Consider the following 27,835-nt stretch of genomic DNA (forward strand, 5'->3'; position numbering starts at 1 on the left):
TCTGAGGCTGGGTTCCTGGAGAGGGACCCCCATTTAACAGAGCATGAGCAGAAACAAGCACTGTGCCAGGGCTGGGGTGGGACACAGAGATGGCATCACATGGCCCCCGTGGCTGGCTCAGGTACCACCTCCTCTGCATGCTTCCATGTACTACAGCTTATTCCCAAAAGTCACAAGGAAGTATCTACAGCTTTGGCTACCTGTTCGAATATACATACAGGTCACCACATGTGCACTCACCTACAGGTGAACACACAAATACCAGTGTGACATACAGGTACACACATGTGTGCCTGTGAGTATAAGCCACATGTAGGCTCATATGTGTAACTGTGTTGTCATTCACATGAGTGTACACGCATTAGGTACCAGACACTCACTCTCTCTTACACACATGCGCACACACATGCCCAAATCCCATAAGGCATCCCCTTGAACCTGGGACCAGGGTGCTTCAGAAGGCTGGGCAGATTCCTTAGTCTCTGGGAGGAGGTGTGTGGAGACCATGGCCAGGAGGGGTGGCAGGGGCATCACTAGGAAGGAGCAGCTCTGAGGGAAGGGAGCAAACTCTGCCTACAAAAACCAAGGAGAACATGGGAGCCCCAGAGCAGAGGCCAGCTGCAAAAGGACCTGGGGCTCCCTGCTCTTCCTTCTGCCCTTCAGCTGGGGGATGGGGCCTGCAGGAGGAGGAACATGACCAATGCTGTGGACTCTGGTTCCCAAAGCACAGCCAGAAAGCTTTGTCTGCAGATCCCATGATGTTCTTTCTGCTCTTGCCTCCTTCCTGACAGAATGCTATAGAAAAACCAGTTCAAATGGCACCTCCACAGGGAATCTTCCTGTCTCCTCCCCAAGGCTGCACTGAGCCCTCTCTCCTTTTCGCTCCATGGCCCTGGGTTTGGACCTCTTGGAGGTCTCTCTCTCTCACTTCTGGCCTGCTTTCTATCCCAGCCAGCCTGCAGGGATGTCACCCTTCCTCTCCTCTCCCAGGTTTGGAAGGCCAAGCTGAGACCGCCAGCTTGGCCACGGCCAACTTCCCCCATCTTGCTGTGACATCTTGTGGCTGAGGCAAACTGGGAGTGAGCCGCCGGAGGCCAGACACCGGCTGGTCCCAGCCTAGGTGACACCTTGGCAGAGCTGGGAGGGGTCTTACAGATCAGCTGGACTGCCCCCCTGTTATACATGGGGAAACTGAGGCCCGGCGAGGAGAAGAGGCTTGCCCAGTGTTGCAGAGTCAGTTGGAGCGGGAAGTCAAGGCCCTCATTCTTCTCAGGCTCTTGACTCCCTCCTCTGCCTTCACATCCCGTTTCTCACTCACCTTCAGGCTCCTCTGGATCCACTGGAGGATGTTTCAGAGGGTTTCAGACCAGGGATCTTTTCTATCTGGAGCTAGCAGGATACAGTTCAAAGAAGTGGGCCTGTGCCTCCTAAATATAGAGAATCCTGGTGAATGGGACACAGGGTTTCACATCAGCCCACGTTTCCAAACTCTGAAAACATGCCTGGACTTTCATAGAATTCAGCAAAGGGTTTGAAATTTGATAGAATTCAATGGAGCTTTTGGAATTTGGTAGAATTATACTAACTGCTTAGAATTCAGTGAGTTTCTCAGCAATGTGTCAGGTTTAGTGAAATTAGGAAACAGGCCAGTAGTTTACTGTGGGCAGCCAGGGACCCGCTGACCTAGCAGCACCCAGCTCATCTGGCCAACAGCCTCTGGGGGAGCAGGCAGGTCATATGGAGGTGGCACCTTTCACAGCTCTCTGTGCACCAAGGGACTGTGTGATCCCTGAGGAAATTTAGAGGGAGGAGAGGAAATGTACCCAGCTTAGAAACTTTGGGGTGCTTCAGGGATGATGTCCCAAAGACCCAATTATACGGAATCTATTTAGAAATCTTAATTGGTGTGGAAAAGTTGGAGAAAGTGACTAAGGCACAGAAACTATTCTCTTAGGTCAGGACCCACCCAGTGCTGATCCAGGAATGCTTACAGAATCAATATATGAATGGATGGATGAGCATTTAAATGAACACATAAGCACTTTTCTTTTTTCTTGAGAGAGAGTCTCGGCTCACTGCAACCACTGCTTCTGGGTTCAAGTGATTCTCCTGCCTCAGCCTCCTGAGTAGCTGGGACTCCAGCAGTGTGCCACCATGCCCGGCTAATTTTTAGGTATTTTTTAGTAGAAACGGGGTTTCACCACATTGGCCAGGCTGGTTTTGAACTCCTGACCTCATGATCCACCCATCTCAGCCTCCCAAAGTGGTGGGATTACAGGCGTGAGCCACTGTGCCCAGCCACAATTTTCAATGAATAAATAAATGAGTGAACAAATGATAGGCAAACTTGCTTTCCAGGTGAGGAGCTAGAGGTCTTGGCTCAACTCTCACAGGGATTTTACAAAACTGCAAAATCTAGGAACATGAATAAGGGAGTGAACTGAACCAGAAGAAGAAGCACAGCCGAATTGTAGAATATCAGAGCAGGAAAGTCCTTAAAGGCCATCTTAACCCATGCTCACTGTACAGGCGGGAGAACTGCACTAGAGAGGTGAAGGAGCTAGCTCAGCATCACTTAATGAGGCAGAAGCATGGCCCTGGGTTGACTCTGACACTAATTTGTCCACCCTTGAATCTTGTCTCCCTCTGTCACTGCAAAGGCCATGTGCCCAGGCAGCCAGTGACTGGGTTCCTCTTGTCTCTGCTTGGTCCCTCCTCCCTGTGCTCAGAGCATCCATCTTGACGGTTCCTCCATGAAGTTCTCCACAGTTTTCAAAGTCCATGCCTCTGCAGGCTTAAGGGTCTATTTATTTATATTTATATTTATTTTTTTTTGAGAGAGTCTTGCTCTGTTGCTTAGGCTGGAGTGCAGTGGCATGTTCTTGGCTCACTACATCCTCTGCCTCCTGGGTTCCAGCAATTCTCCTGCCCCAGCCTCACTAGTAGCTGGGACCACACGCATGTGTCACCATGCCAGGCTAAGTTTTGTATTTTTAGTGGAGACAGGGTTTTATCATGTTAGCCAGGTTGGTCTAGAACTCCTGAGCTCGAGTGATCCTCCTGCCTTGGCCTTCCAAAGTGTTGAGATTACAGGTATCAGCCACCTCGCCCAGCCAAGAGTCTCTTTAAAAATTAGTGTTGTTTTATTTTGGAACTAGGTATTATTGTTAGATTTTTATTTCACTATTTTAAAATTAAAAGTAATTTCATTAGCATTTTACTTATTTACACAAAATAAATTTACAGTTTTACTTTTCCAAAAGTAACTATTGTTATTAGTTTTGTGTATATCTATCCAGATACTTTTCAGGTAATTTGCATATGTATATCTATGCATAGAAATAGGCCTTGTGATTATATATGTATGTCTATACATAGAAATAGTCTTGTGACTTTTTAGTATTCTTTTTTTGTTGCAGCTTTATTGAAAGATGATTGATGTACAACTATATTTAAATCATATAATTTGATTAGTTCTAAGGTATACAGTCATGAAACCATGACCACAATCAAGATAATGAACTTACCTAATATACCCACAATTTTTCTCATGCCCCTCGGTAATACATCCCTTTCTTCTCCAACCAGGCAGCCACTGATTTGCTTTCTGTAACTGTAGATTACTTTCATTTTCTAGCATTTTACATAAATGGAATTATGCAGAATGTACTCTTTTTTTTTGAGACGGAGTTTCACTCTTGTTACCCAGGCTGGAGTGTAAACGGCGTGATCTCGGCTCACCACAACCTCCGCCTCCTGGGTTCAGGCAATTCTCCTGCCTCAGCCTCCTGAGTAGCTGGGATTACAGGCATGCGCCACCGTGCCCAGCTAATTTTTTGTATTTTTAGTAGAGACGGGGTTTCACCATGTTGACCAGGTTGGTCTCGATCTCTTGACCTCGTGATCCACCCGCCTCGGCCTCCCAAAGTGCTGGGATTACAGGCTTGAGCCACCGCGCCTGGCCTGTACTCTTTTTAAAATCTGGCTTCTTTCATTCAGCATGATTATTTTGAGAGTCATCCATGTTGTGCGAATCAATGGTTAGTTCCTTTTAAAAATAGCGTCTTTATTGAGCTATAATTCAAATACTGTGCAGCCACCTATTTAAATTCACCCATTTAAAATGTGCAATTCAAACACATAACTGTTGAATCGTACACTTTAAATGGGTGAGTTTAAAGAGTACAGTGGGTGAATTGAAAGTGTACAATGCAATAGTTTTGAGTATCAACACCGTTTTAGAACATGTTTATCCCTTCCAAAAGAAAACCCGTACCATTAGCAGTCACTCCTCTTTCCCCTCAAACCTCCTCCAGTCTTAGGAAACCATTAATCTACTTTCTGTCTCGATTGAGCTGCCTATTCTGGACATTTTATATAAATGAAACTATATAATATGTTTCCCTTTGTGACTGGTTTCTCTTGCTTAACAATGTTTTCAAGGTTCATCTACATTGTAGCATGTATCAGGAGTTAATTTCTTTTTATTGCTAAGTAATATTCAATTGTATGACTATATCACATTATATTTGCCCATTATCAGTTGATAGACAGTTGGGTTGATTCCATTTTTTGACTCTTATTGATAGTGCTGCTATGAACATTTGTGTACAAGTTTTTGTGTGGATGTATATTTTCTTTTTTTTTTTTTTTTGATATTTTCCTAGGAGTGGAATTTCTGGGTCATAGAGAAATTCTATGTGTATGTTTTGGGAAACTGCCATTTTCCAAAATGGAAAGTATCATTTTACTTTCCCATTTTACATTTCTCCTATAAATGAGGGTTCCAATTTCTCTGCATCCTTACCAACAATTGTTATTATCTGCTTTTTAAATTACAGCCATCCTCGCCAGGTGCGGTGACTTATGCCTATAATCCCAGCACTTTGGGAGGCTGAGGTGGGCAGATCACTTGAGACCAGGAGTTCGAGACCAGCTAGGGCAACATGGTGAATCCTCATCTCTACAAAAAATTAGCCAGGCATGCTGGTATGTGCCTGTAGTCCCAGCTACTTGGGAGGCTGAGGCAGGAGACTAGCTTGAGCCCAGGAGATTGACGGCTGCAATGAGCCATGTTCACTCTACTCCAGCCTGGGTGACAGAATGCGACTCTGTCTCAAATATATATCCATCATAGTATGAGTGAAGTGGTACCTAATTGTGATTTTGATTTGCATTTCTCTAATGGTTAATGATGTTGAACATGTTTTCAAGTACTCATTGGCCATTTGTATATCTTCTTCAGAGAAATGTGTATTTAGCCTATTTTAATTTTAATTTTTTTTTTCTTTGAGATGGGGTTTTGCTCTGATACCCAGGCTGGGGTGCAGTAGTATGATATGGGCTCACTGCAACCTCTGCCTTTTTGGCTCAAGTGATCCTCCAACCTCAGCCTCCTGATTAGCTGGGATCACAAGCACACATCATCACACCCAGCTAATTTTTTTATTTTTGGTAGAGACGGGGTTGAACCATATTGGCCAGCTGGTCTCAAACTTCTGACCTTAAATGATCCACCTGCCTAGGCCTCCCAAAGTGCTAGGATTACAGGTGTGAGCTACCACACTCAGCCTAATTATATATTAAAATTTTATTATACATAAGTAAGATCACAGCCAAGGAGGTTAACCATAATTTCAAATTTTATCACCAGCCACTTGTGCTATTTTGTCACATTTGAAAATATTCACTCTTACTATTTACTTCAAACAGTGATCTATAAATTTGTTTAGGCAATAATAATTAAGGACTTTTTCTTCTTAGGATGATAAAAAATTAATGAGGTATTGAAGATGCTACTAAAGAAACTTTACTTTTGGATTATAGCCTCTGCATTGAAGATCTGTAGGATTTTTAAAAACTAATTTTCAACTTTTCCCATGACCTCTCTGCTCAAAGAAATATCATCTTTGAAATAATTTGTATGAATACTTCATGCATCAAAAATTGATTCACAAGACTGTACTACCATAATCACTAATTTTAACAGTCTCTTAAATATTTTCTATATCACTTTTCTTGATTATAAAATGTCAGTAATATGGACATGCTCTTAATATAATAGAATATTTAAATTATATCAGTTTCCAATCAACCCACCAGTCATTTAATAATTACATTGGCCATTTCCACTGATTGGCAGGAGGCTCTTCCTTTAACACCTCCCATGGTTTCCAATGTATCATTTTTCTTGCCAGACTAACTTCATTTTCAGACTGAAGAATCACCTCTTCTATCTGACCACCTTGAACTTAGTCTTCTAATTTTTTAACACCTGGTTCTTTAACTGTAGCCGGCTTCTCATTTGTAATCTGTTCTGTATACTTTCTATATGCTGCTGTTTTAGGGATTTGCTTAAGAACATCAAGGATCTTTGTGTACAATATTCTTAGCCTCTTACATGTGGCAGACTGATTTTAGTTGCTTGTCTTGTGTGGACTCTCACATGCAGCCAATCCGGCAAGGCCAGTGGCCTTCTTCAGCACACCTGCCATGACAGTGCCGTTGAGCCAATCTGATCTTTAATTTCTTTCAATAATATTTTGTAATTTTTAGAGTATACATTTTCCCCAATAATATAATTATATAATATTGTTTTATACAATTTTTTTAAAAAATAGAAGAAGAAATAAAGAATACGCACTTAATTACCTTGATCAGTGCTCTTTGTTCTATTACGTGGATTTGAATTTCTGTCTATATTTGCTTGCTTTCAACCTAGAGCATTTCTTTTAGTATTTCTTGTAAGGTGGGTCTGCTAGCAATGAATTCTCTTAGTTTTTGTTTATGTGGATATGTCTTTATTTTGCCTTGGTTTTTGAAAGATAGTTTTTCTGTTTTTAAGATTTTTGGTTGGCAGGCTTTTCTTTCAGCACTTTGAATATGTCAGCCTGCTGCCTTTCAGCTTCGTTTCTGACAGGAAATCAGCTGCTAATCTTATCATTTCCTTGTATGTGAAGAGTTATTTGCCTCTCACTACTGTCAATGTTTTCTCTGTCTTTCAAGCACTTTTACTACTATATGTCTGGGATGGGTTTCTTTGAGTTTGTTGAGCTTCTTGGATATATAGTGTTTTTCAACAAAATTGGGAAGTTTTCAATCATCATGTCTTCTAATACTTATTCTGTTCCTTTCTTTCTCTCCTCTCCTGGTAATCCTATCTCACTTACATGTTAGTACACTTAATGGTGTTTTATATTTCCCTGAGACTATGTTCATTTTTTTTATCCTTTTTTCTTTCTGTTGTTCAGATTATATAATCTCTATCAATCTATCTTCGAGTTTGATGATTCTTTTGCCAATCCAAATCTCCTGTTGAGCACCTCTAGTGAATTTTTCATTTTGGTTATTGTACATTTAATTTTGGAGTTTCCATTCAAAATAGTTTCTATCTCTTTATTAATATTCTCTATTTGATGAGAAATTGTCATCATAGCTTCCTTTACTTCCCAACCCCTCATCAGAGGTAGAATTGCTGGATCATATGGTCATTCTGTTTTTAACTTTTTTGAGAAACTACCATACTGTTTCGTATTTAATATTTCCACCAACAGTGCACAAGGATTCCAATTTCTCCACAGTCTGACCAACACTTGGTTATTTTCTGGGTTTTTTAAAAAATAGTAGCCATTCTATTGGGTGAGATGGAATATCTCATTGCAGTTTTGATTGCCTTGCCTTAATTATTTAGTGATAAGCATTTGTTCATGTGCCTATTGTCCATTTGTATAGATTTTTGGAGAAATGTCTATTTAAGTTATTTGGCCTTTTATTAATAGCACTTTTTTGAGGGGGTTTAGAAGTTCTCTATATATTATGGATATTAATCCCTCATCATATATATAATTTATAAATATTTTCTCCCATCCTGTGGGTTGCCTTCTTACTCTGTTGGTGTAGTCTTGTGATATACAAAATTTTAATATTTTCATGAAGTCTAATTTGTTGATTGTTTTCTTTCTTTGCCTCTGCCTCTGGAGTCATCCCAAGAAATTATTGCCAAATTCAAATTCATGAAGTTTTTGCTCTCTGATTTCCTCTAAAAGTTTGATAGTTTTTGGTAGGTCTTCAGTCCATTTTGATTTTTTTTCTTTGTATTTGGCATTACATAAGAATCTCTTTTGCATGTAGATATCTAATTTTCCCAGCATGATTTACTGAAAAAAACTGTCCCTCTCTCAATAAATAGTCTCATTTCTCTTGACAAAAATCATTTGATATGAGGGTTTATTTCTGGGCTTTTCATTCTGTTCCATTGGTCTATGTTTCTGTCTTTATTCCAGTACCACACTGTTTTGATTACTGTAGTTTTGTAGTAAGTTTTGAAATCAGGAAATGTAAGTCCTTCAGCTTTGTTGTTTTTCAAAGCTGTTTTGGCTACTCAAGGTCCCTTGAGATTCCATATGAATCTTAGGATGGATGTTTCTATTTCTGCAAAAATGTCATTGGGATTTTGATAGGAATTGCACTAAGTATGTAGATCCTTTAATTCTTTAAGCATGAATTCCTTTAATTTTTTGAACATAGTTATGGTTGGTGCTTGAAATCTTCATTGGTTAAATGTGACTTGAGGCCTTTTGCAGGCAGTTTCTCTTGCCTGCTTTCCCCCCTCATGTATGCATACTTTCTTGTTCCTTTGCATGACTCATAATTTTTTGTTGAAACCGTGTATTTTTGGTAATATATGGTAGCCACTCTGGATACTGATTTTTCACCCCTCTTTGTAGCTTGCTTTTGTTAATTTTTACTTCTTTGTTACTGACGTGGCTAGACTATTTACTTTAGTCTATTATCCCACAGCATGAAGCCTCCGTCTTTCCTCAGAGGCTGTAGCCTTGGATATGTGCACATTCACCCCTGGGATAACAGTGCTTTTAGCAGAGCCATTTGACTGTCACTTTTCCTGATCTATCTGTAAATGTATTTACAAATTAAGAGTCAGCGTTGTGAACATTTCTACCAGAGCCAAGAATTCCAAATTCCTGATAGATTAGTGTTTTATTTCTAAATGGCTTACGCATTCGGCTCAAACTCTCTCTCTCTCTCTCTCTCTCTCTCTTTTTTGTTGTTGGTATCACATCCAGTGTTAGGCTCCACAAATTGCCATCTGATTGCTTTATTGTTTTTGATCATGCACTGGGGAATATATTGTGCCACAGTCTGATCCAATTAAATTTGGGCAGGAATATTTTTGAGGCCAGTCTTTGAGGTTTGTTTTGACCCCAGGAGGACTCTCCTAAGCTGTCTTTTTCCGTGGTATTCTGCTGTTACTGGGTGAAGGGTTTTATAAATATCAATTAAGTTGGTTGAAGTATTGTTCAAGTCTTCTATATTCTTACTAATTTTCTGTCTATTTATTTTTCAACTATTGAGACAGGGATGTTGAAATCTTTGGCTATAATTATAGATTTGTCTGTTCCTCCTTTCAGTTCTATCAGGTCTTGCTTTATATATTTTGAAGCTCTGTTATTAGATATATAAACTTTTAGGACTGTTATCTCTGTTAATATTTTTGCTCTAAAATCTACTTTGTCTGCTATTAATGTATAGTTGGATCTTTAAAAATTTAATCAGACAATCTGTGCCCTTTAATTTAGATGCTTAGACCAATTACATTAAAAATGATCATGGATATTGTCATCCAAAAATTGGATTTAAATATTTTATCTTGCTGTTTGTTTTCTATTGTTCCATCTGTTATTTAATTTCTTTTTAATTTTGTTCTGTATTCTTTTGCATTAATTCTTTTATTAGCATAGCTATCTTTTATTTTTAGTGGTTGCTTTAACTGTAATTTATTAATCTACCTTTAACTAATATAATACCATGCTACCTGTAGTACATAAATGTTGCAACAGTGAACTCCCACTCCCCTCTTCTGGGTTTTGAACTATTGTTATATATTGTAATTCCACATCTGTTTAAATTCAATAATACCTTACTACTTTTGCTTCTAATAGTCAACTATGTTATATATTCCTTTCTTTAGAAAAATTATTAGCATCTTATTGGCCACATCCAAACTATGTTTTAAAAGGTTTAAAAATTAGAGTAAAAAATTTTATAATTATTCACATATTTACCATTTCTAGGGCTCTTTATTGCCTGTATAAATGGGTATTTTTGTCTGATATCATTTTTTCTTCCATCTGAAGAACTCTTTTAACATTCTTTTTTTAAAAAATTTTTATTGCATTTTAGGTTTTGGGGTACATGTGCAGAACATGCAAGACAGTTGCATAGGTACACACATGGCAGTGTGTTTTGCTTCCTTTCTCCCCTTCACCCACATCAGGCATTTCTCCCCAGGCTATCCCTCCCCAGCTCCCCCTCCTGCTGGCCCTCCCCTTTTCCCCCCAATAGACCCCAGTGTTTAGTACTCCCCTCCCTGTGTCCATGTGTTCTCATTTTTCATCACCTGCCTATGAGTGAGAATATGCAGTATTTCATTTTCTGTTCTTGTGTCAGTTTGCTGAGAATGATGTTCTCCAGATTCATCCATGTCCCTACAGACGACACAAACTCATCATTTCTGATTGCTGCATAATATTCCATGGTGTATATGTGCCACATTTTCCCAATCCAGTCTATCATCAATGGGCATTTGGGTTGATTCCAGGTCTTTGCTATTGTAAACAGTGCTGCAATGAACATTCATGTGCATGTGTCCTTATAGTAGAACGATTTATAGTCCTTTGGATATATACCCAGTAATGGGATTGCTGGGTCAAATGGAATTTCTATTTCTAAGGCCTTGAGGAATCGCCACACTGTCTTCCACAATGATTGAACTAATTTACACTCCCACCAACAGTGTAAAAGTGTTCCTATTTCTCCACATCCTCTCCAGCATCTGTTGTCTCCAGATTTTTTAATGATCGCCATTCTAACTGGCGTGAGATGGTATCTCAATGTGGTTTTGATTTGCATCTCTCTGATGACCAGTGACGATGAGCATTTTTTCATATGATTGTTGGCTTCATATATGTCTTCTTACGTAAAGTGTCTGTTCATATCCTTTGCCCAATTTTGAATGGGCTTGTTTGTTTTTTTCCTGTAAATCTGTTTGAGTTCTTTGTAAATTCTGGATATCAGCCTTTTGTCAGATGGGTAAACTGCAAAAATTTTTTCCCATTCTGTTGGTTGCCGATTCACTCTAGAGACTGTTTCTTTTGCCGTGCAGAAGCTGTGGAGTTTCATTAGGTCCCATTTGTCTATTTTGGCTTTTGTTGCCAATGCTTTTGGTGTTTTGTTCATGAAGTCCTTGCCTACTCCTATGTCCTGGATAGTTTTGCCTAGATTTCCTTCTAGGGTTTTTATGGTGCCGGGTCTTATGTTTAAGTCTTTAATCCATCTGGAGTTAATTTTAGTGTAAGGTGTCAGGAAGGGGTCCAGTTTCTGCTTTCTGCACATGGCTAGCCAGTTTTCCCAACACCATTTGTTGAACAGGGAATCCTTTCCCCATTGCTTGTTTTTGACAGGTTTATCAAAGATTGTATGGTTGTAGATATGTTGTGTTGCCTCCGGTGCCTCTGTTTTGTTCCATTGGTCTATATCTCTGTTTTGGTACCAGTACCATGCTGTTTTGATTACTGTAGCCTTGTAGTATAGTTTGAAGTCCGGTAGTGTGATGCCCCCCGCTGTGTTCTTTTTGCTTAGAATTGACTTGGCTATGCGGGCTCTCTTTTGGTTCCATATGAAGTTCATGGTGGTTTTTTCCAGTTCTGTGAAGAAAGTCAATGGTAGCTTGATGGGTATAGCATTGATTCTGTAAATTACTTTGGGCAGTATAGCCATTTTCACGATATTAATTCTTCCTAACCATGAACATGAAATGTTTCTCCATCTGTTTGTGTCCTCTCTGATTTCATTGAGCAGTGGTTTGTAGTTTTCCTTGAAGAGGTCCCTTACGTTCCTTGTGAGTTGTATTCCTAGGTATTTTATTCCCTTTGTAGCAATTGTGAATGGCAGTTCGTTCTTGATTTGGCTCTCTTTAAGTCTGTTATTGGTGTAGAGGAATGCTTGTGATTTTTGCACATTGATTTTATATCCTGAGACTTTGCTGAAGTTGCTTATCAGTTTCAGGAGTTTTTGGGCTGAGGCGATGGGGTCTTCTAGGTAGACTATCATGTCGTCTGCAAATAGAGACAATTTGGCTTCCTCCTTTCCTATTTGAATACCCTTTATTTCTTTTTCTTGCCTGATGCTCTGGCTAGAACTTCCAGTACTATATTGAATAGGAGTGGTGACAGAGGGCATCCTTGTCTAGTGCCTGATTTCAAAGGGAATGCTTCCAGGTTTTGCCCATTCAGTATGATATTGGCTGTTGGTTTGTCATAAATAGCTTTTATTACTTTGAGATACGTTCCATCGATACCGAATTTATTGAGGGTTTTTAGCATTAAGGGCTGTGGAATTTTGTCAAATGCTTTCTCTGCGTCAATTGAGATAATCATGTGGTTTTTGTTTTTGGTTCTGTTTATGTGGTGAATTACGTTGATAGACTTGCGTATGTTGAACCAGCCTTGCATCCCCGGAATGAATCCTACTTGATCATGATGGATAAGTTTTTTGATTTGCTGTTGCAATCGGCTTGCCAATATTTTATTGAAGATTTTTGCATCTATGTTCATCATGGATACTGGCCTGAAGTTTTCTTTTCTTGTTGGGTCTCTGCCGGGTTTTGGTATCAGGATAATATTGGTCTCATAAAATGATTTGGGAAGGATTCCCTCTTTTTGGATTATTTGGAATAGTTTCAGAAGGAATGGTACCAGCTCCTCTTTGTGTGTCTGGTAGAATTTGGCTGTGAACCCATCTGGACCTGGGCTTTTTTTGTGTGGTAGGCTCTTAATTGCTGCCTCGACTTCTGACCTTGTTATTGGTCTATTCATAGTTTCAGCTTCCTCCTGGTTTAGGCTTGGGAGGACACAGGAGTCCAGGAATTTATCCATTTCTTCCAGGTTTATTAGTTTATGTGCATAGAGTTGTTTGTAATATTCTCTGATGATGGTTTAAATTTCTGTGGAATCTGTGGTGATTTCCCCTTTATCATTTTTTATTGCATCTATTTGGTTGTTCTCTCTTTTCTTTTTAATCAATCTGGCTAGTGGTCTCTCTATTTTGTTGATCTTTTCAAAAAACCAGCTCTTGGATTTATTGATTTTTTGAAGGGTTTTTCGTGTCTCAATCTCCTTCAGTTCAGCTCTGATCTTAGTTATTTCTTGTCTTCTGCTGGGTTTTGAGTTTTTTTGGTCTTGCTTCTCTAGCTCTTTCAATTTTGACGATAGGGTGTCAATTTTGGATCTCTCCATTCTTCTCATGTGGGCACTTATTGCTATATACTTTCCTCTAGAGACTGCTTTAAATGTGTCCCAGAGATTCTGGCATGTTGTGTCTTCGTTCTCATTGGTTTCGAAGAACTTCTTTATTTCTGCCTTCATTTCATTGTTTATCCAGTCAACATTCAAGAGCCAGTTGTTCAGTTTCCATGAAGCTGTGTGGTTCTGGGTTGGTTTCTGAATTCTGAGTTCTAACTTGATTGCACTATGGTCTGAGAGACTGTTATGATTTCAGGTGTTTTGCATTTGCTGAGGAGTGCTTTACTTCCGATCATGTGGTCAATTTTAGAGTAGGTGTGATGTGGTGCTGAGAAGAATGTATATTCTGTGGATTTGGGGTGGAGAGTTCTGTAAATGTCTGTCAGATTTGCTTGCTCCAGGTCTGAGTTCAAGCCCTGAATATCCTTGCTGATTTTCTGTCTGGTTGATCTGTCTAGTATTGACAGTGGAGTGTTAAAGTCTCCCACTATTATTGTGTGGGAGTCTAAGTCTCTTTGTAAGTCATTAAGAACTTGCCTTATGTATCTGGGTGTTCCTGTATTGGGTCCATATATGTTTAGGATCGTTAGCTCTTCTTGTTGTATCGATCCTTTTACCATTATGTAATGGCCTTCTTTGTCTCTTTTGATCTTTGTTGCTTTAGAGTCTATTTTATCAGAGATGAGAATTGCAACTCCTGCTTTCTTTTGCTCTCCATTTGCTTGGTAAATCTTCCTCCATCCCTTTATTTTTAGCCTTTGTGTATCCTTGCATGTGAGATGGGTTTCCTGGATACAGCACACTGATGGGTTTTGGCTTTTTATCCAATTTGCCAGTCGGTGTCTTTTGATTGGTGCATTTAGTCCATTTACATTTAGGGTTAATATTGTTATGTGTGAATTTGATACTGCCATTTTGCTGCTAGCTGGCTGTTTTGCCCGTTAGTTGTTTTAGATTCTTCATTATGTTGATGCTCTTGTTGTTTTAGATTCTTCATTATGTTGATGCTCTTTAGCATTTAGTGTGATTTTGGAATGGCTGGTACTGGTTGTTCCTTTCTATGTGTAGTGCCTCTTTCAGGAGCTCTTGTAAAGCAGGCCTGGTGGTGACAAAATCTCTGAGTACTTGCTTGTTTGCAAAGGATTTTATTTTTCCTTCACTTCTGAAGCTCAGTTTGGCTGGATTTGAAATTCTGGGTTGAAAGTTCTTTTCTTTAAGGATGTTGAATATTGGCCCCCACTCTCTTCTGGCTTGTAGGGTTTCTGCTGAGAGATCTGCTGTGAGTCTGATGGGCTTCCCTTTGTGGGTGACCCGACCTTTCTCTCTGGCTGCACTTAGTATTTTCTCCTTTATTTCAACCTTGTTGAATCTGACGATTATGTGCCTTGGGGTTGCTCTTCTTGTGGAATATCTTTGTGGTATTCTCTGTATTTCCTGCATTTGAGTGTTGGCCTGTCTTGCTAGGTGGGGGAAATTTTCCTGGATAATGTCCTGAAGAGTATTTTTCAGCTTGGATTCATTCTCTTCATTACCTTCTGGTACACCTATCAAACGTAGGTTAGGTCTCTTCACATAGTCCCGCATTTCTTGGAGACTTTGTTCATTCCTTTTTGCACTTTTTTCTCTGATCTTGGTTTCTCATTTTATTTCATTGAGTTGATTTTCGACTTCTGATATTCTTTCTTCTGCTTGGTCAATTTGGCTGTTGAAACTTGTGCATGCTTCGCGAAGTTCTCGTATTGTGTTTTTCAGCTCCTTTAATTCATTCATATTCCTCTCTAAGTTATCCATTCTTGTTATCATTTCCTTGAATCTTTTTTGAAATCTTTTTTCAAGGTTCTTAGTTTCTTTGCATTGATTTAAAACATGTTATTTTAGCTCACAAAAGTTTCTCATTATCCACCTTCTGAAGTCTAATTCCATCATTTTGTCACAGTCACTCTCCGTCCAGCTTTGTTCCCTTGCTGGTGAGGAGTTTTGGTCCTTTCTAGGAGGCGAGGTGTTCTGGTTTTGGGTGTTTTCCTCCTTTTTGTGCTGGTTTCTTCCCATCTTTGTGGATTTATCCACCTGTCGTCTGTGTATTGATGACTTTTCGATTGGGTCTCTGAGTGGATGCCCAGATTGTTGATGATGAAGTATTTCTGTTACGTGGTTTTCCTTCTACCAGTCTAGCTGCTCCACTGTACGACTGCTGATGTCCACTCCAGGCCCTGCTTGTCTGGGGTGCACCTATAGCAGCTGCGGAACAGTGAGGGATGCTACCAGTTTCTTTTTCTGCTATCTTTGTCCCAGAATGATGCCTGCCAAATGTCAGTCTTTTGGATATAGAGGGGTCAGGGAGCTGCTTGAGGAGACAGTCTGTACTTTATAGGAGCTCAAGTGCTGAGCTGTGAGCTCTGTTGTTCATTCAGTGCTGTTAGGCTTCTACGTTTAATTCTGCTGCAACAGAACTCATTTAAAAACCCCTTTTTTCTCAGATGCTCTGTCTTGGGGAGGGGGTTGGGGCTTACTTTGTGAATGTCCGTTGTGCTGTCCTGCCCAGCTAGGAGGCAGTCTAGTCACTATTTGCCTGCCGAGGCTCCGCCCTGCTGGTGTGAAGTTCGCCCTGTTGCTGCAGGCTCTGCCTGCTGCTGCGGTCTCCGCCCTGCAGCGGAGTCTCTCTGTGGTAGTGGGTTGCCTTGGCAACGGCAGGCTGCGTCAGCAATGGGCGTGTACCTCAGTAGGGGCGGATTGCCTCGGTAATGGCGGACGCCCCTCCCGCACGGAGCTGCACCATCCTGGGTTCAGCTGTGCCCTCAGGGAACCTCTCCACCAGGAGCGTTTGGAATCGCCATTTTGTTTGTCCCACTGCGCTACCCCAAACGCTGTTTCCCTGGAATCTCCTGGGCTGGCTCACTGTCCAAGTCCCATTCGGTCTCAAGTTCAGCCCTCTCAAGTCTCAGATTGCCGGTTCAACAGGGCACCCAGACCAGTGAGCTTTGTGCGGAGCGCTGTGTAGCACCACTGAGCTACAGTGCCGGCCGCTGGCCGCACCAGCTGCTGGCTGCACCAGCCAAAACCTCTGCCTGGCGTCCCACGTCTCTTTTATACCTGGGAATTTCCCCGTTCTGTGGGCAACAAAGATCCGTCTGGAAATGTGGCCCTGACTCACCCTCTCCGTGCATTCACTGAGAGCTTCAATCCTGGGTTGTTCTCACCGTGCCATCTTGAGTCCCCCCTCTTTTAACCTGCTTAAAGATCTAGTCTGTTGGTAATAAAGTCTCTAAAATTTTGTATGTCTGAAAATATTTTTATCTAACTACAGTTTTGAGAGGTATTTTGCTTAGTATAGAATTCTGACAGTTTAATTTTCTTTTGATCATTGTGAAGCTATTGCGCTACTGTCTTATGGCTTGCATTACTTCTGACGATGACTGCTGTCATTCTTACATTTGTCCTCTGCATATAATCTGTCTTTTTCTATGATTGCTTTTAAGATGTTCTCTTTACCACTGATTAAAGCAACTGTATTATAATGTGCCTTGGTCTAGCTAACTTCATGTTTCTTCTGCTTAAGTTTTGTTGAGATTCTTGAATCTATGATTTTGTAGAATTTTTTAAATCAAGTATGGAAAAATTTTGATTTTTTTTCATATTTTTTCTGCCCATTGCTTCTTTTCCTGAGATTCCAATTATACATATATTAGGCCACTTGAAGTTCCAAAGCTCACTGATACTTTGCTTATTTATTTATTTTTTTCTTTTTTCTTTTTGTTAATGTCTATTGCTATGGTATCAAGTTTACTAACATTTTCTACTGCAAGTTCTAGTCTGCTTTAATTCCATCTAATATATTTAAAATTTGTTTTAATTTTTGAAATAATTTTAGATTGGCAGAAGAGTTCTAAAGATATGACACAGATTTCTTGTATAACTTTAAACCAACTTCTCCTAATGTGAACATCTTATATAGTCATGATATGTTTATCAAAACTCAGAAATTAGCAGTGGCACAACGAAACATAATTGGTATTAAACTACAGGCATTATTCAAATTTTCCCAGTTTTCCCACAAATATCCTTTTTCTGTTCCTGGATACAATCCTGGATATGTCACATTCATCCGTTTAATTCTTTTTATTTCAACAATTGTATTTTTTATCTTTAAAAGTTTTATTTGGGTCTTTTAAAATCTTCTATGTCTTTCTTTAATATGAGAGGCTTGCTTTTAACAATATGCCATGTCTTATAGATATATGTATGTATGTATCTATATCTCTATCTATCTATCTATTTTTTTGAGATGGAGTTTCACTCTTGTTGCCCAGGCTGGAGTGCAGTGGCACAATCTTGACTCACTGCAACCTTTGCCTCCTGAGTTCAAGCAATTCTCCTGCCTCAACCTCCCAAGTAGCTGGAACTACAGGCATGCACTACCACCACCAGCTAATTTTTGTATTTATAGTAGAGACAGGGTTTCACCATGCTGGTCAGGCTGCTCTTGAACTCCCAACCTCAGGTGATCCACCTGCCTCAGCCTCCCAAAGTGCTAGGATTACAGGCGTGAGTCACCACATCCGGCTGTAGATATTTTTATATAATTGTTTCTTTAAAAGTTATATGTAATATTCTATTGTATGAATATATTATAGTTTATTTGAGAATTTCCTGTTGTTGGACATTTAAGTTATATCTAATGTTTTCTTTTGCTATGCAAACAATGCTGCAAAAATATCATTTTACATGACTATTTGGTACATGTACAAATACTTCTCTATGATAGCTATCTTGACAGGGAGTTATTGGTTCAAAGGTATTTTTATTTAAATTGTTGAAAGATGCCCTAAATTGCCCTCAGAAATGTCTTAATTTAAATATCCACCAAGAATACAACAGTATCAATTTCTCCATACCTTGACTGATGCTGGGTGTTATCAGTCTTTTACTTTTTATTTTAAAAATTAAATTAAATTAAATCAAACTTTGAAAGAAATGGAGTCTTGCCCTGTTGCCCAGGCTGTAGCAGTGGTGCAATCATAGCTCACTGTAACCTTGAACTCCTGGGCACAAGCGATCTGCTCATCTCAGCTTCCTGAGTAAGTAGGACTACAGGTGCATGGCAGCCCACTCTGATGATTATTTTAATTTTTTTTGTAGAGATAGAGTCTTATTATTTGCCTAGGCTGGTCTTGAACTCCTGGTCTCCAGGTGATTCTCCCCCCTCAGCCTCCTAAAGTGCTGGGATTACAGGCTTGAGCCACCTCATGTGGCCTCAGTCTTTTAAATTTTGCATTATAATGGATGAAAAAGGATATCTTGCTGTTGTTACACTTCTCTGACCACTAAAAATGTTAAGAATAATACTATTTGTTATTTTTTGCTATTAAAATTTTTCTTCTGTTGATTGTCTCTTCATATTTTATACTCATTTTTAAAATTTTGAAAATATTGATTTCTACAAGTCCCTTATATATTCTCTATAGTATTTATTTGCCTGTTCTATCTGTGGCAAACATTTTATGTCAGTTGCCTTTTTTATTTGTGTATGATACCTTTTGTTATATAGAAATTTAAATATTTGGGGTAGCTAATTTATTTTTCATTTTTGTCTCTTGCATTATATCTCCAAGGTTTTAAATACATTCTCCTTACTGTATTTTCTTCTAATAATTTAAAAGTTTTGTCGGGCGTGGTGGCTCACACCTATAATCCCAGCACTTTGTGAGGCTGAGGCAGGTGGATCACGAGGTCAAGAGATTGAGACCATCCTGGTCAACATGGTGAAACCCGTCTCTACTAAAAATACAAAAAATTAGCTGGGCATGGTGGCGTGTGCCTGTAGTCCCAGCTACTCAGGAGGCTGAGGGAGGAGAATTGCCTGAACCCAGGAGGCGGAGGTTGCGGTGAGCCGAGATCGCGCCATTGCACTCCAGTCTGGGTAACAAGAGTGAAACTCCATCTCAAAAAATAATAATAAAAGTTTTACTTTTCAATTTAAATTTTATTTCATCTAGAATTTACTTATTGAGTGAGTGAGGTAGGGTGAGTAAGCTTATTTACTTGCCACAATAAAATTTATTATAAAGGTCATTCTTTTCTCATTGATTTAAAAGTCTCTTTCTGACCCAGTGTTGTGTTCTAAAGAAATTTTATTGTCTCTTGCTGTCCTCATGTCACACTGTTTTAATTACTGTAGGTTTGTAGTCATTTATATCTTTATGTTGATATCTGCTAGGCCAAATCCTCTCTTACCAGCCTTTTACAATCATTTCTTGGCTATTCTTGCATATTTTCTTTTCCAGATAAATTTTGCAATCAGCTTGCCACATTTCATAAAAATTCTCCTAGGATTTTGCTTTTAATGTATTGACTAATTTTGGACAGAATTGACATCACTACAGTTTTCTTATCCAAGAACATTGTTTTTTGTCTCTCCAATCCAGGTCTTTTACTTTGTCCTGACCATATGGCTCCTCTCCGTTTAATATGTTAATAAAATGATTTATATTAATGTATTTTTTCCCTGATGTTGAATTATCTTTGTATTTCTGGGATAAACCCTTCTTTTTTTTTATTCTTGTCATGGCTACTGAATTGATTTCAGATGAGCTGATGTGCTTTGGCTCCTGGGCTCCCTCTGGTGGCCATCAGGCCCTTCTCTGTGACCTTTGAGGATGGGGTTTGGTACAGTTGTCTAATCCTGGACTCCAGGGCTCAGGCCCAGGCATTTCCCTATGGCAGCAAGATCATAGATCTAAGAATCTGGTAGGCATAGAATCTGTGTGCCCGAGTTATATGACCATCTGTATTGCCTCGTTGGGTTCTGTTAGCGTCTCTTTGCTAGGAGACCCTGAGGAAAGAGACCATATCTGTGTTAAAAGAATCTACTCTCTCAGAATCCAAAAGTCCATTCACTCATCTGTCCCTTTCTCTAAGATTTATCATTATTTCATTTTAAATGAGGGAAAACTCTCAAATACAGTTTCACTTTTATGAATCTGGATGGCTTTTTTTTAATATCAGTAAACTTATAAATCAGAAACTTATGTCCCAAATTTGGTCTAAAAAGTAAGATCTTGCATCTCTGGTATTTTGATAGAGATTGCATTTAATTTGTAGGTCACTTTGGTAGTATGGCCATTTTCACAATATTAATTCTTTCCATCCATGAGCATGAGGTGTTTTCTATTTTTTGTGTGTGCTCTTCTGTTTCTTTCATCAATGTTTAATAGTTTTCCTTGCAGAGCTCTTTTATCTTCTTAGCTAAATTTATTCCTAGGTATTTTAGAAAATAAATTCCTAACAGTACTGAAAAGCAAGAGAAAGTGCTACCAGCCAACAAGAAATGTTCAGGAATTCCTGAAAAATGGTAAGCAGATGAGATTGAATTGTTGGAAGAAACCACAGCCAAAGGAAGGGACTACTGCAGTAAGGGGAGTGGTTCTGGAGGCATTCTTAGTTCACAGGCAACTGCTACAAGGAAAAGAAGAAAGGACCTGAGGCAACCATCATGCTGACTGATTAGGGATCCTAACTTGCTGTGGGCAGGCTGAGGCAGTGAGCATCAGAGATATTTGCCCTTAAGTGGAGTCAGTCACTGCCAATGCTTGAACTTGAAACTCAGAGAAATCTCTGAAGGAATGAGGAGCACAGACAATATCCTCCCATTATAATTTCTGGAGACAGTAAATGGAAACCACATCCAGAGACAGGCCAATATGGAATATGGAATCTTAACTAAAAAGAGAAGCCTGCCAATAAGGATAAGCATACGCTGCATTTGAATGAAAGCTCTGAAAGATGGCGGCGGCCAGGGCTGAGGCTCGAGGAGCTTGGTGTGTGCCTTGCCTAGTTTAACTTGTTACTGTTCAGGAATTATGTAGAAAAGAAGAGCTCACATGTAAATTGATTGGAATCACCAAAGGGAATCTAAACAACTATGAGGTGGAATACCTGTGTGACTACAAGGTAGTAAAGGATATGGAATATTATCTTGTAAAATGGAAAGGATGGCCAGATTCTACAAATACTTGGGAACCTTTGGAAAATCTCAAGTGTCCATTACTGCTTTAGCAATTCTCTAATGACAAGCATAATTATTTATCTCAGGTGAAGAAAGGCAAAGCAGTAACTCCAAAAGACAATAACAAAACTTTGAAACTTGCCATTGCCGTGTAGTGAAGAAGGCTAAACAAAGGATAGCTCTGCAGAGGTGGCAAGATGAACTCAACAGAAGGCAGAATCAGAAAGGACCGGTATTTGTTGAAAATACTGTTGATTTAGAAGGCCCACCTTCAGAATTTTACTACCTTAATAAATACAAACCATCTCCTGGAATCAGCTTAGTCAATGAAGCTACCTTTGGTTGTTCATGCAGATTGCTTCTTTGAAAAATGTTGTCCTGCTGAAGTTGGAGTTCTTTTGGCTTATAATAAAAACCAACAAATTAAAATCCCACCTGGTAATCCCATCTATAAATGCAACTCAAGGTGTCAGTGAGGACCTGATTGTCCCAGTAGGATTGTACAAAAAGGCACATGGTATTCGCTTTGCATCTTTTGAACTAGCAATGGTTGTGGCTGGGATGTAAAGACCCTTGCGAAGATTAAAAGAATGAGTTTTGGCCGGGCGCGGTGGCTCACGCCTATAATCCCAGCAAGTTTTGGCCGGGCGCGGTGGCTCACGCCTATAATCCCAGCACTTTGGGAGGCCGAGGCGGGTGGATCACGAGGTCAATAGATCGAGACCATCTTGGTCAAGGTGAAACCCCGTCTCTACTAAAAACACAAAAATTAGCTGGGCATGGTGGCGCGCGCCTGTAGTCCCAGCTACTTGGGAGGTTGAAACAGGAGAATTGCTTGAACCCAGGAGGCAGAGGTTGCAGTGAGCCGAGATCGTGCCATTGCACTCTAGCCTGGGTAACAAGAGTGAAACTCCATCTCAAAAAAAAAAAAGAATGAGTTTTGTCCTGGAATAAGTTGGAGAGGTACTCACAAGTGAAGAAGCTGAAAAACGGGGACAGTTATGTGACAACAAGGGAATCACGTATCTCTTTGATCTGGACTATCAATCTGATGAATTCACAGTGGATGCGGCTCCATACGGCAATGTATCTCATTTTGTGAATCACAGCTGTGACTGAATCTTCAGGTGTTCAATGTTTACACTGATAACCTCAATACTTGTCTTCCCCGAATAGCACTGTTTTCTACGAGAACCATAAATGCTGGAGAAGAGCTGACCTTTGATTATCAAAATGAAAGATTTTGGAGATACATCTTCAGATTCTGTTGACCACAATCCAGCCAAAAAGAGGGTCAGAACTGTATGTAAATGTGGAGCTGTGACTTGCAAAAATTACTTCAACTGAATTTTCAGGAAATAGAGCTGATGATACCTACAATTTTTTTTGCTAATGTTAACATTTAAAAAAATACACATTTGGGACTCTTATTATCAAGATTGTACCTATGTTAATTTACAATTCATGTTTCAAGACATTTGCCAAATGTATTACTGATGCCTCTGAAGAGAGGGTCACTGGGTCTCATAGACTTGTTTGAAATCTACATATTTAGTGCTTAGAGACCAAACTAATGGAAGGCAAACTATTCACAGCTCAGTATGTGTGTACCTACGTCTATGTAAACAGAGAAATGCCTCCCGCAGTGTTCGAAAGTGTTAAGCTGATAATGTAATTAACAATTACTGAGAGATCAAACATTCAACTTGTCATACACCTCAAATTTGGAGAAGTAGAGTTAATTTGGGCAAATCTACCAGTTCTGTTTTTGCTACTATATTGTCACTCCTGTTTAAGACTCACTGTACTTATATTTGAGACAAACGGGTGATACTGAATTTTATGCTCTATTTTCTACCTTTTCATTAAAACATTGGCATCTTAATGATATAGAAATTTAATATGTAAAATTAAATGTAAACATTTCAGCTTCATTTCATATTTTGAAGCAATCTAGACTGTTGTGATGAGTGTATGTCTGAACCTCAAATTCTTAAAAGACTTCTTAATCTTCTAGAATAAAAATCTCCAAAGAGTTCTCTCTAGAAGTCCAGAATGGCTGCCATTCTGCTTCTTTGAAAGGACAGGATAGTGGGACCAGGACGTTTTATTTTGAGTACCAAGCAAGGGAAATGGAGCACTTTAAGGGCGCCTCTTAGTAACAGGAATTAGGAAATCTGTTTCAAGTACCTCTGGTCTAAACAGTAAAACAAGCTGCCTGGAGCGCAGCTGTACCTAATGATACTGTAATGTACGTTAACATCACATCCTCTCAATTTCAGGCAGGTGTAACAGTTCCTTTCCACCAGATTTAAGTATTTTTATATTTCCTGCTGGCTGTTAAAAAGTAATATATTTTTGAACTGATACTTGTTTTATACATGAATTTTTTTTAGATGTGATGAAGCTAAACTTGGCCAAAATGTGTGTTTGAATTATGAGACCTTTTTATTAGTTGACCTATGAAGACTAAAACAGGATATATTAGTTTTCAAGGGGGTGGGAGGGTTCCAGCATAGTATCAAATCTTAATCAGGAAAAATTATGCTTTCGTGTATGACTCTGAGATTTCTAATCGTGCTGTCAAAAATGAAGATAAATGCAACAAATAAACCTAGCTTTCAGTATTCCTAATTTCTACCTAAGCTCATTGCTCCAGGCTTTAATTACCTAAAATAAGCTTGGGTAAAATTGAACCGACTTCAAGAATGCAGCACTTCTTAATCTTTAGCTCTTTCTTGGGAAAGCTAGACTTTACTCATTATATTGCTATCACAACTTTGCTCTTTCATAATATAAGGAAAAATTGTTTACATGTTTGGAGCCTCAGAGTCTGTTAACCAAAATTGCAGAATGGTGATGCTGGGCGTGGTGGCTCATGCCTATGATCCTAGCATTTTGGGAGGCTGAGGCAGGCGGATCACCTGAGGTCAGGAGTTCAAGATTAGCCTGGCCAACGTGGTGAAACCCTGTCTCTACTGAAAATACAAAAATTAGCTGGGGATGTGGCCACACGCTTATAGTCCCAGCTACTCAGGAGGCTGAGGCAGGAGAATCACGTGAACCCAAGAAGTAAAGGTTGCGGTGAGTCGAGGTCACGCCACTGCACTCCAGCCTGGGTGACAGAGTGAGACTCTGTCTCAAAAAAATTTTTTTTTTTTTTTTTGCAGAATGTGTCAAGAGAAAATACTTTCTTAATGGCATTTGTGTTTTATGAAAAATCAGTCACATAGTGTCAGTGTTAAGAAAGGGTCACAGGTTTACAGGTTGTCCCCAGTGGCCATACTTTGAATTGTGATTCTCACAGGTTTAAAGTTGTGATTTTTAAAAAATCAGTGTTTTACCGTCTAGTTATTTGATCTTGTCCACTTTTTTGTGTTTAACGAAAGTATAAAACTGGAAGGCAAGAAAAAAAAAGACTGTTTTCAGTAAACATGTAGTTTCGTTTTGTCTTTATTAATAGAATGTAATGGGTCTTTAGGATCTTAAGTACTTATGTTTCCTTTGTTATTCAGATGCTAAACTTAAGCAGTTAGAAAAAGAAACTAAAGAAAGTTATTAAGGGGTTTAACTATTTTAAGTTAACATTTAGCTTATCATATTGGTTTCCTAAAGATGTCAGAATTTGTTTTCAGTGTAAGACAAATATCAAAGGTAATAGATCAAATTTAAAATGTAAATTCACTGTACGTATTATATTGATACCATCATTTTCAGAGTCTACTTAAGTGGATTGTGATACATCATTAGTAATCTCAGGAATTTTCTTCCATATCTAAAATTTAGACAATACTTGTTTCTCTTTTAGTTCATAAATTTCTCTTAGTAAAATAAATTTGGTGGTCATTTGATGTTCTGTTTACGATAGCTTAGCTTTGTTTCTCTGTTACAGTCATTTCCATTAAGACTGTATAAAGGACAGAAAAATACAAAAAAAAAAAAAGGAATAAGCACACGCTGAAGGAAAACTAACATCGTAAAAGAGAGAAACCAAATCCAACAAACAGAAACTGACATTGAAGAAAACCACAGATAAACAAGACTTTCAAAGAAGTGTGATTTATACTAAGAAGGACAAGAAGGGATTTTTCATCCATGGAACAATAACCAGTTTATATGAAAACAAAACCAATTAGAGATTCTGTTGACTCCTGAAATAAAGACAAAAACTAACAAACAAAAAACCCCAGTGAATTAGCTCCTCTAATGATAATCTGCTCCTCAAATGCATTCATTTGAGGAGCAGATTATCAAGCCAGAAGGTCAAATTGAAGAATACTCCTAAATGTGATATAAAAAGGCAAATATATGGAAAGAAATATTAGATAATATTAAAGATACATTAATCATTTCCAATCTAGAGAATAGGAATTCCCAGGTGGATAGAATGGAAAGAATAGGGGCCAGGGAAAAAGTTCTCTCTCTTTCTCTCTCTCTCTCTCTTTCTTGCCTCCATCTCTCTCTAGAAAAAAATATATCAGGGCTGAAGGAATATGTTTCTCTTCCTATTGAAAGGTCCCACCAAAGAGGTTGAAGGAAAAAAAACAAAAAACAACCCCCCTCATACCTCTATACATTTCAGAGCTCCACTGATAGAAATTCCTGAGAAGCTCCAGAGAGAAAATACACATTTCTTTTCTTTCTTTTTTTTTTTTTTTTTTTTTTTTTTGAGACGGCGTTTCACGCTTGTTACCAAGGCTGGAGTGCAATGGCGCAATCTCGGCTCATCGTAACCTCCGCCTCCTGGGTTCAGGCAATTCTCCTGCCTCAGCCTCCTGAGTAGCTGGGAATACAGGCACGCGCCACCATGCCCAGCTGATTTTTTGTATTTTTAGTAGAGACGGGGTTTCACCATGTTGACCAGGATGGTCTCGATGTCTTGACCTTGTGATCCACCCGCCTCGGCCTCCCAAAGTGCTGGGATTACAGGTTTAAACCACCGCGCCCGGCCGAAAATACACATTTCTTACAAAGGATCAAGAATCATATCAACTTCGGCCTTTTCATCATATATCCACTTGGATATCTATTAGGCTTTGAATCTTAACTTGGCTGAAATGAAAGTATTGGTTCTCTCCTAATCCCCCAGACTTTCCACATCTCCGTGTGCTTTTTCAGCTCCAATCCTAGTAGTCATACTTACCTCTCCCTTTCTAACCTAGTCACCCCATTGGTAAGTCGTATTGACTCTGCCAGCAGACTATGTGCAAGCTTTCTCCCTTTTTACTACCCCTTAATTCCATCCAGTGTCCTCCATCTCAGACCTCCAGCTCTGACTGGCGGTGATCATCTCCCTTCACTCTTCCCCTGTTTACTCCGCTTCCACTCTTTTTCTAACATTATAGCACTTCTTTTCCTCCCTTAAATAAGACAAACTCATTCTTGTTTTTTTTTGAGACGGAGTTTCACTGTTGTTACTCAGACTGGAGTGCAATGGCACGATCTCAGCTCACCGCAACCTCCGCCTCCTGGGTTCAAGCAATTCTCCTGCCTCAGCCTCCCGAGTAGCTGGGACTACAGGCGCGCACCACCATGCCCAGCTAATTTTTGTATTTTTAGCAGAGACGGGGGTTTCACCATGTTGACCAAGATGGTCTCGATCTCTTGACCTCGTGATCCACCCGCCTCGGCCTCCCAAAGTGCTGGGATTATACCCATTCTTATCTGAGCTTTTTGTTTTTTCTACTTGGAAAACTCCTGCACCCTGACCCCTGACCCCACGTATGTACATGACTGACTCTTCATACAGACCTCTGTTCAACAGCCATCACATCAGGCTGGGCGCAGTGGTTCATCCCTATAATCTCAGCACTTTAGGAGGCCAAGGCTGATATATCACTTGAGGTCAGGAGTTCGAGACCAGCCTGGCCAACATGGTGAAACCCATCTCTACTAAAAATACAAAAATTAGCCAGGCGTATTGGCGCACATTTGTTATTTTTGGAATAGCTGTTTTATATGTTTTAATGTTATTGTAAATGGGATCATTTTAGAAATAACGTTTTTAGTGTTTATTGTTGTTATATTGGAAGGTAATTAATTTTTGTTTATTGATTTTTAAGGCCTGGAATATTGCTACACTATCACATTAAGAGTAGTAATTTATGTATAGTTTATTTTGAATATTCTTATAGACAAACATCATTTGCAAATAATGACGGTTTTGTTTCTTCTTTTTCAATCCTTATTCCTTTTTACGTATTTATTATGCTTCTGTGCTGGCTAAGACCTTTGAGAATAATGTTGAAAAGAAGTAAGAGCAGCCATCTTTGTCTTGTTCTCTTGGTTTTTTTGTGTGTTGGTTTTTGAGATGGAGTCTCTGTTGACAGAGACCTTGGCAATGGCACGATCTCGGCTCACTTCAACCTCCGCCTCCTGGGTTCAAGCGATTCTCCTGCCTCAGCCTCTCGAGTAGCTGGGACTACAGGCATGTGCCACCATACTTGGCTAATTTTTGTATTTTTAGTAGAGATGGGGTTTCACCATGTTGGCCAGGCTGGTCTCGAATTCTCAG

At 39.4% G+C, this 27,835-nt stretch overlaps 3 pseudogenes; 2 read left to right on the forward strand and 1 right to left on the reverse strand.

Annotated features, from left to right (window-relative positions):
• Positions 1–6,113: 6,113 nt before the first annotated feature.
• On the reverse strand, positions 6,114–6,494 carry LOC100412418 (NADH dehydrogenase [ubiquinone] 1 alpha subcomplex subunit 5 pseudogene; annotated as a pseudogene).
• A 14,779-nt stretch (positions 6,495–21,273) lies between these two features.
• Positions 21,274–22,306, forward strand: LOC144582505 (histone-lysine N-methyltransferase SUV39H2 pseudogene; annotated as a pseudogene).
• Positions 22,276–22,668, forward strand: LOC100405778 (histone-lysine N-methyltransferase SUV39H2 pseudogene; annotated as a pseudogene).
• Positions 22,669–27,835: the final 5,167 nt, after the last annotated feature.

This window comes from Callithrix jacchus, chromosome 1 (genome assembly GCF_049354715.1).
Source record: "Callithrix jacchus isolate 240 chromosome 1, calJac240_pri, whole genome shotgun sequence".
Classification (NCBI taxonomy): Eukaryota; Metazoa; Chordata; class Mammalia; order Primates; family Cebidae; genus Callithrix; species Callithrix jacchus.